Below are 9,611 nucleotides of genomic sequence, written 5' to 3'. Positions count from 1 at the left end.
TTCACTTTCCTCTTTTACTTTCATCAAGAGGCTTTTTAGCTCCTCTTCACTTTCTGCCTTAATAGGATACAATAAATGTATAGACATTCTTATGCCAACACCACCAATTCAGGCCATGATTTGAGTCAAGATGCGTTTCCTCTATGCCTTGATTTTCTCACTACAAAAGAGACTGGCAATAACTATCCTTCCTCTCTCCCAGCAGAACGTGTGTGTGTGTGTTTGTGTGCGTGTTTATATATGCTTCGAGTTCACTGGGAGGCAAGGAGCTATATAAATATATGTGTATGTTTGTACTTACACTTTTTTTCTTCCTGACCTAGTTGAAGTGGAGAACCATTCTGGGACTAGGTGAAAATGGCATGTGCTAATTCTCCCTGCTTTTCCCTGCGTGGTCTAGTCTAACTTTCCTAGGTAAAAATGAATCCCTTTAACTCTAAAAAAGGAAGTAGATATTGTTCTGTCAGGAGCATTCAAGCCTTCCCCATGTGTGAGCCCACAGCCACAAGTCTACCTTTTGGGCCTGGGGTCGCGTCACTGAAAGTGAAGCTGGGGAAAAGCAATCTGGTACCTTGTGAGGAGCCCCAGACTGACACCCAGAGACCAGGGTTCAAGGACAGATGGGCCATCCAACAGCAGGACTGGAACCTTGAACAAGTTACTCCCTTGCGTGGGGCCTCAGTTTTTCCATCAGTAAAAAGCAGGAGCTAGACGGGACTGGCATATTTCAATTTTTTAACAGCAAAAATCCTCTTTAAAGGTGAAATCTCCTGCAGGGCTCCAGTGCTATCTAAAAGCAGATAAAAGTGGAACCTCTGTCTGGAGAGACCCTCTCCCATCTTCACTTGGAAAGAAGGTTCAGCCTTAGCTCACTGGAGTGAGACTCTTCTAATTATTTGTATAGTTCAATATCATGAGAGTAACTAGTCAGATCCAGAAAACAAAACAAAACCTAACCCAAATAGGGTGGTAGGATGATAAGGATAGAGATCTGGAGAGACAGTAAGGGGAGGTGTGGCCAGAGTGCAGAAGATTTGGGCCCTGATGGAGTTCTGAGACCCCAGACTGCTTTTTCACCTCAAATTCCCCAAGAAGAAACTGAGGCCAGATGGCTAAGGTATAACTTTTTGTAACTTTTTGACCCAGGAAGTTTTGAGAATCATAATAAGGAAATGATTATAGCATGCTTTGAGCTCTTCCGAGACAAGCAGTATTTAAATACAAGGTATTATTACCTCCACAGAGTTCCCTTTTGATTACCACTGTGCTTGAAAATGTGGGCAGACCACTTTTATTTTTTAAAACTCAGGTGTTTAAAAAAATATTCACATGTACAATACCTACCCTAGCCCCCTCACAAGTTAATTCTCAGCTTCCTTGTCACAGGATAATTTAAATGTTCAAAGATATATTATACTAGCTTTATCAGCTAAATTGGCAGTCCCTGATTCAAGATGTCTTTCCCTTCCAGCTCATTCCCCTCCCATTATTTGAAGGACTGTTAAATTAAGAGTGAAACAATATTATGTTGGGAGTTCTAAATGTCAGTACCAAATATCTTTCAACAGAGGTACAAAGCAGGAACTTATTTACCATAGATTCTGAGTATATCAGGTGAACCTCGGGATATTTCATTCCTTGGTACAGGGCCTGCTGTGGAACTTCAGAAGTCAACTTCCCAAAATTCAGAATGCTTTTCTTGCAGAATTGAGAAGCTTGAACTCTCAGCTTATACTGTGCTCACAGGACTTAAAATCAAGTCCTGGTTTTACTGTGCATGAGCGGGTTGACCTCTGCAAATCATTTCACTTCTCTGGTCCTCAGTTTTCTCCTCTGTAAACTGGGATCATCTCCATGCCCTGCCTAACTCACAAGGCTGCTCTGAGGATCAAAATGACATGACACCGTGTGACCAGCCTGAGTGGAGGCTCAGAACTCAGGCACCGAGTGGAACCAGATCAGACCTTGATGCAAATCTTGGTCCTTCTCCTTACTAGCTGTGTGACCTTAAATAAGTTGCTTGTCTGCTCTGAACCTCATTAAAGAGGCTATTTATAGCATTTTCCTCATCGGGTTCTTTTGGAGACTTAAAGCCTCTATCGGAGAGAAAGCTCAACCAGTGTGGGCATTTATTAAAAAGCTGCAACTCTCCCTGTGCCCAAGGGGGTTCTGTTGTTTGCACTGCAGACCTAAAGATAACCATAGAGATATTGTCTCTGAACCGCCTCGGTGCTCTTACTCAAAGGAAAGGAAAAAGGAAATACACTGTGGCCCAGAATGGGGCTCCAGAGAAATCCAAAATGAGCTGTGGTCTAAAAGTGACTTCTCTCCAAGCCTATTTTTAACCAGCTGTGAACTTCTCTAATACGCAAAAAGTGATGCTGGGCTCCCTGAATAGCTCGGCTGACGAGCTGCTGCCCGCTTCTGCTACTATGTGAATTTATGGAGTTCTGGTCTCACACTTCATTAAAGAAATATATGATGGTGCTGAGACAGGGGCAGACACTTATAACTCTTTTCCCAATCACTCAGTGATAAATCTCAGCGCTTCATTCACTGGAGAGGCACAACTGAAGAGACGTTATCACCTGATCCTTTGCAGTGCGCGCTCATCTTTTCGTTGTTTGCAGCAGACGGCTTTATTAAAAGATCACCAAACAAAAGGCCTGGCCCAAAGAACATGCCCAACTTTGTTGAGAACGCTTTCAATTGCAAATTACAGAAAGCTCAACTACTGCCAACTTAAACAAATGGAAGTTTCTTTCTCTCACATGAAATATGCACAAGAAGATGATTGCTGGTGCTAGTTCAGAGGCTCCATAAAGTCATCACAATTCTATCGAGTTGAAAATTTCTGCCCTTTTTCCTCATAGTTACATTCTGACTGCAGGAGCTACAACCATCATACATATAATCCAGCAAAAATAAAGAGGAAAGGAAAATGGTGGTATTTATGTCAGGGAATCAAAATATGTATAGCACTCCTGCAGCAATTTTACTCTTTTACCTTATTGGCTATATGGGTCAAGTGGGTCAAATGGCTATTCTTGCTTGGACCGTGATTAGGAATAGAGCTTAATCAACCAAGAGTGTCTGCCAGAGTTCCCAGTAAAGGTCTTCTGTATGACAAAACAAAAGTGAATGTCTGAATAATGACTAAAGCAACAAATGAATGAATGTTTGACAGAGATTCTCTCCTAAACTGATTCGGTTCACCTGTTATTTTTTCTGATCTCTTACCAGGTGGCAAACATTCCTGTTCCCTTGCTAGCTCTTCTATGTCCCATAAAATCTTTATTCTTTCTATATTTAATTTTCTACTCACTTGTCTATTTTATTAACTAGTATGTAGGCCCCTTAGTGGAAAAGTATATGTCTTATTTACTGCAAGTGCAGTGCCTAGAATATACTCGTTAATCTATAAATAATTGTTGCTATATTTGTTGAATGTGCTCTCAAAAAAAGTTCCAGAAAATAAAAGTGACTGATTGCTCAGCACACACATATCTATAAAGCCTTTTAAATCCCTCTTTTGAATTGATCTATCTAAAAAAAAAAAAAGAACCAGAGTTGTTTAAGTGACACAGTCAATTAAGCATGAGAATATATTCATGTGGTTTCCCTTGTAAATCAAAGAATTCACAGAAATTATTTTTATTTTCTTTAGTCTAAAGTATTGCATATTAATTTCCAGCATTAAATCTGTTCCTGGTTCTGAAGTCTTTGATCTGAACAAGGAGTGGTGCATCAAAACCAAGGAAGTGTTAAAAACAAAAATTCATAAAAGAACACTATAGTTAGGGTGTTAGGGAGATTAAAGCACCCAGTGATAGCACAGTTCAGTTCAGTTCAGTTGCTCAGTCATGTCCAACTCTTTGCCACCCCATGGACTGCAGCACACCAGGCCTCCTGTCCATTACCAACTTCCGGAGTTTACTCAAACTCATGTCCATTGAGTCCATGATGCCATACAACCATCTCATCCTCTGTCGTCCCCTTTTCCTCCCACCTTCAGTCTTTTTCCAGCATCAGGGTCTTTTCAAATGAGTTAGTTCTTTGCATCAGGTGGCCAAAGTATTGGGGTTTCAGCTTCAGCATCAGTCCTTCCAGTGAATATTCAGGACTGATTTCCTTTAGGATGTACTAGTTTGATTTCCTTGCAGTCCAAGGGACTCTCAAGAGTCTTCTCCAACACCACAGTTCAAAAGCATCAATTCTTCGGTGCTCAGCTTTCTTTATAGTCCAACTCTCACATCCATACATGACTACTGGAAAAACCATGGCTTTGACTAGACACACCTTTGTTGCAAAGTAATGTCTCTGCTTTTTAGTAAGCTGTCTAGGTTGGTCATAACTTTTCTTCCAAGTAGCAAGTGTCTTTAAATTTCATGGCTGCAGTCACCATCTGCAGTGATTTGGAGCCCCGAAAAATAAAGTCTGTCACTGTTTCCACTGTTTCCCTGTCTATTTGCCATAAAGTAATGGGACCAGATGCCATGATCTTAGTTTTCTGAAGATGTGTTTTAAGCCAACTTTTTCACTTTCCTCTTTCATTTTCATCAAAGCGGCTCTTTAGTTCTTCGCTTTCTGCCAAAAGGGTGGTATCATCTGCATATCTGAGGTTATTGATATTTCTCCTGGCAATCTGGATTCCAGCTTGTGCTTCATCCAGTCCAGCATTTCTCATGATGTACTCTGCATATAAGTTATATAAGCAGGGTCACAATATACAGTCTTGAAATACTCCTTTCCTGATTTAGAACCAGTCTGTTGTTCCATGTCCAGTTCTGTTGCTTCTTGACCTGCATACAGATTTCTCAGGAGGCAGGTCAGGTGGTCTGATAGGGCAAGGAGTCCCTAAACTTGCTATTGACTAAGCTCCCTGTGTCTTTGGGGTGCCCCTGACCCCTTCTCTTCCTTTCCCATTGACTGTAGGCCTTGTCCCCAGAGATAAGTAGGGTTTGGCTATGCACAGGAAAAGCGTGAGAAAAGGTGTGACAACAGGAAAGCATAGACTCAAGAGTGGTTATCCGGAATTAGAACACATGAGGTTAGAGGAGATATAAAGGAGGAGACAATGCTGGAGACTCCAGGAGGAGTCAGATTAATGAACAAATCCTTAAGTGTACAGCTAAAGACTTTAAACCTCATTGCATAAACAATAGGAAACAAGCCTTGTGTGGGTAATCACATAAACCAACCTATAGTTTTACAAATTTTCGTCTTCATGTTCTAGATAGAAGTATAGGAGATTTAACGTTCTGTGGAGTAAACCTTTGACCCACGGGAGACAGAAGCCAGGAGATAAAGCCCTCTCTTCTCCCCCTATTAATGGGTAGTTCATAGATACAGTTTCTAAGGCTGCTTAGGGTACCATCACATTTATTGAGCAATCAGTATCACAAAGTAATGAGAAGCTCAATAATCATTAATCATTTTTACATTGACCCTCCCTCCTTCCCTGCTTTGCTCTCTTTTCACTTATGTTGCTTGAGATGAGATTCCTTAAGAAAGGAGAATAGCATAATTCATTACTTCAGTTCTGACTTTTGGAAAACTCAGGCTTAGACGGAAAACAGCAAAAAAAAAAAAAAAAAAAAAGTGATCACAAAGTACAATAGAAAGATAATCAAGGATATTTACTGCAGGAATTGCTGTGTTTGGGGGGAAAGGAAAAGTAGAAGGTTATTTAAATATTAGATGATTAATTCAATAAAGGTACATCCATACAATGACACATACCATTCAACTGTTAAAAACAACTAAGTACACCAGCATAAGTAAGGCAATTTGAGTATGAATGCAAATTACCTAGGAGAGTGATCTCATTTGTTTAAATAACATAAGGATCATCAACTTAATATGTCAGTAGAATGAATCTCTTGCAACTTAGGGTGGCCATATGATAAAATTTGACCAATAAAATGTAAGCAGGAGTGTTATATAGCAGTTCCTGGTAACCTTGCTTGAAAGATAACAAGTATGTTCTATTTCTTCTGCCGTCCTGCTGCCTGGAATGTTAATGTGATGGTTGGAACTCTAGCCACTATCATGGACCATGACTATAAGGTCTGTGCTATAGGGATGGCACAGAGGCAAGACTGAAGATAAAGGGCCTCCAAGGACAGGAGGGCCTCTTGCCCAGTGAAAGTAGCTTGCGTGCCAACTCCTATATCATTTGCTTCTGTGCAGGGGCTGGCTGCAGGTGTCACAGCCTTATGCAAGAAAGCTGCACATCAGGCTGGCCCAACAGTATATCTTTCCAAATGTGCATCCTCTCTCTCTATCTTGAATGCAAGGTATTCCTTCTTTCACATGATAGAATTTTAAAAAAGACATTCCACTGGGGCTCTTTCTTTTCCCTTATCTCCAGACAAGAGGAAGTCATTTCAGGCCAGGTCTATGGCCAAAGACAGGATAGAGGTTGCCTAGGTTCTTCCGATGGTCCCGGCTTTCATCAGAGATCTTCTCTAGGACCTTCGCTGGAGGGGTGATGTGTCTGTGGATGCGTGTACACCTCCCTGGCCCAATTGAGTCTGCTGTTGAGTCTGTTCTCCTAAGGTGGGCACCCTGGCGTGCTGAGAAGGAAACTCCTGATTCTGCCACCTCTCCTGCTCCCATCTCCCCATGAAGAGAAGCAAGTATTGGTAATCTGACACAGTCTACATGTTTTCACTAGCCAGAGTCCAAGCCACGATTTAAAATAATTGCCTCCTCTACTCATCAATGACTCAAAAGACAGAGGTCCGGTGAGCCTGATAATTCAGGGTGAGACCAGCACTCCTGAACAGATTATCACAACTCTTCTGGCAAGCGTTGAACTGCCTTTTAATCCAGCGTTATTCCCTGAGGGGAGGAAAGTGAGTTTAACATCAACACACCAATAGCCAAGCAACCCTGAATTAAGCACTTGCTCAGCAGTTGCAAGTATAAAGAATATCACAACTTTACAATTGCATTTTGTCTGAACAAATGGGTCAGTTCTCACTCATCCATTCTGTGAAAAATTGATAACGAACATTTCTTCCCAAGCTAGTTTCTTCCAGACCCCAAGCCAGCTCCAAGCCCTGCTTCAGCAGATGTGTGTGGACGTGGAATTGGGGTTACCCATTCTTTGTTTTCACTTGTAGTGGCTTTGCTCCCCCTCCCTCTGTCCTCCTTGTGTGTGCAGAATGGGAAATTAACTACAATACTGTTTCTACCTATCTTTTCTTTATTTTTTAATTCTTGTATTTTAAAAGGTCTACAATCACCACAGCAGAGAAAAGAAAGTATTATCTAAATAGAGGCAAAAAAAAAGGAATCAGTTTGGAATCAGAACTCTCTTTTACAGCACAAAATACTAGGTATCAATGACTTGAAGAGGAACTGATTCTGAAATAAAAATTCCATGTGCAGTCAATCAGTCTTGCAAGTTCAAGAGTAACCAAAAGTTATTTTAGACAAGTAAGCAAGAGACTGTGACACTTATATTTTCTTCCTGTAAAATTGCTCAAAAACATACTCTAGCTAACTAAGTGGTGAATTCACATAAAGAAACAAACTATAAAAAAAAATAAAAGTATATAACATATAATTAAATTTATTTCTTCCATTATAAATACCAATAATAAAATATTATGTGATAATTTGTTTTTAATATGATGAAAACTTTGGCATTCATAATTTAATTCCTTCTTTCTTTACCCTCTCAATTTTTTTCTGTTAGCTGGGATATAGGTCCAATTTAGTATTATATCTTTCAAGACTAGGAGATCCAACCAGTCCATTCTAAAGGAGATCAGTCCTGGGTGTTCATTGGAAGGACTGATGCTAAAGCTGAAACTCCAATACTTTGGCCACCTCATGCGACGAGTTGACTCACTGGAAAAGACTCTGATGCTGGGAGGGATTGGGGGCAGGAGGAGAAGGGGATGACAGGAGATGAGATGGCTGGATGGCATCACCGACTCTGTGGACATGAGTTTGAGTGAACTCCGGGAGTTGGTGATGGACAGGGAGGCCTGGCGGGCTGCGATTCATGGGGTCGCAAAGAGTCAGACACGACTGAGCAACTGAACTGAACTGAACTTCTAGATGCCATTTTGATATTTTGCTTTAAAGTTTAAGCGACTTCATTTTCCCTTTTCCCTTTCATGCATTGGAGAAGGAAATGGCAACCCACTCCAGTGTTCTTGCCTGGAGAATCCCAAGGACAGGGGAGCCTGGTGGGCTGCCAGCTATAGGATCGCACAGAGTCGGACACGACTGAAGCGACTCAGTAGCAGCAGCAGCAGCAGCAATTATATTCTATTAAAATTAAAAGATTAACTATACTTATAAACACAAAGAATATTTGGTTGGGTTGTTTTATCACTATCAATGCTTTTATTCTACCTATCTTTCCTACACCCCTACAGCATCCGCTTCAGACTGCTGCTGTGAACCAAACTCTGAAGCCAGCATGGGGAAGCGGAACCTCAGTCTCTCTCTATGATGCTAATTTGGTCAGTGCTTTCCCTACTCCCACTGCAAGGAAGGTCACCTGCCCTCACCTCTGCTTTCCGCGTTCCTCCTCAGAGTGGCAGGAGAGAGGTCACGGCCCCGCTCAGCTAGTTCTGGCCAAAGAGATCAGAAATGCTTTTGGAAAGCTTAGGGGAGGCAAAAAAACAAAAGGCAAGTGCCTTTGTCTGGAAGGATCCTAATAGGAAATGAAGCTTGACACAGGAGTGTGAAGTAGTAATAAAAAGAGATGAAAGGTGAGCCGGATCAGTTCGTTCTTCAACTACACACTTCATCTTTAGACTCTGTTCCCCTCCAGTGGTGACCTGGCAGCTGTCTTTTTTCTCCCCTTCATTTCTCTTTCTTCTTTTCTTGAAACACATCTTAGAAAGAGAAAGACTTTCTAATGAGGCAAGACAAGCAAGACATTAGCCTCTAGCACCAATTTTAGCTCGGGCAGTTGAAAGCTTCCCAGTTAGTCAGTGAACACTACCTGCAGGGCCATCTGCTCGCCTTTTGAAATGTTTGGCCCTCGCTTTGAAACTTTTTTTTTTTTGTATAACCAAGCATTCTCTTTATCAAAAGGGCTCTCTCTTGCGGGGGCTAGAGGTTGGGCTTTCTAAATATTCCTTTGCTCTGGGCAAGAGAAGAAAACATTTCCCAATTTGCAACACACAGTCCTCCAGTGTATCTAGTTGGTTTGTCATTCACTTACTGAATGCCTGATGCATCCAGGATGCTGGAGGATAGAGATACAGAGATGATTAGATGCTGTCCAGAGTTTGGTCTGGTTGGACAGTTAAGGCATGGCTGCAAATAACTTGATCCCAAGATATAAAGTGGATGTGGTAGCCCTCATCAGGGCAGGCACAGAAGAGGCGGGGGTAAGAAAACATTCCTATTCAAAATATGTTAAATTTGGGACTTCCTTGGCCATCCAGTGGTTAGGACTTGCCTGTTTCACTGCCAGGACCTAGGTTCGATCCCTGGTCAGGGAACTAAGATCCCACAAGCCTCTCTGCTCAATGAAATAAAAAAATAAACATACTGAATTGCTCCCCACTTGCGTTTCTGGTTAAGAATGATTTTGATTATTACTTTGTTGGTTATTTTGTTAGTTGGTGGGTAGG

The sequence above is a fragment of the Moschus berezovskii genome, chromosome 1 (assembly GCF_049115385.1).
Source record: "Moschus berezovskii isolate FMDL1 chromosome 1, NW_MosBer_1.0, whole genome shotgun sequence".
Taxonomy (NCBI): Eukaryota; Metazoa; Chordata; class Mammalia; order Artiodactyla; family Moschidae; genus Moschus; species Moschus berezovskii.
This window is presented reverse-complemented; position numbering follows the sequence as displayed.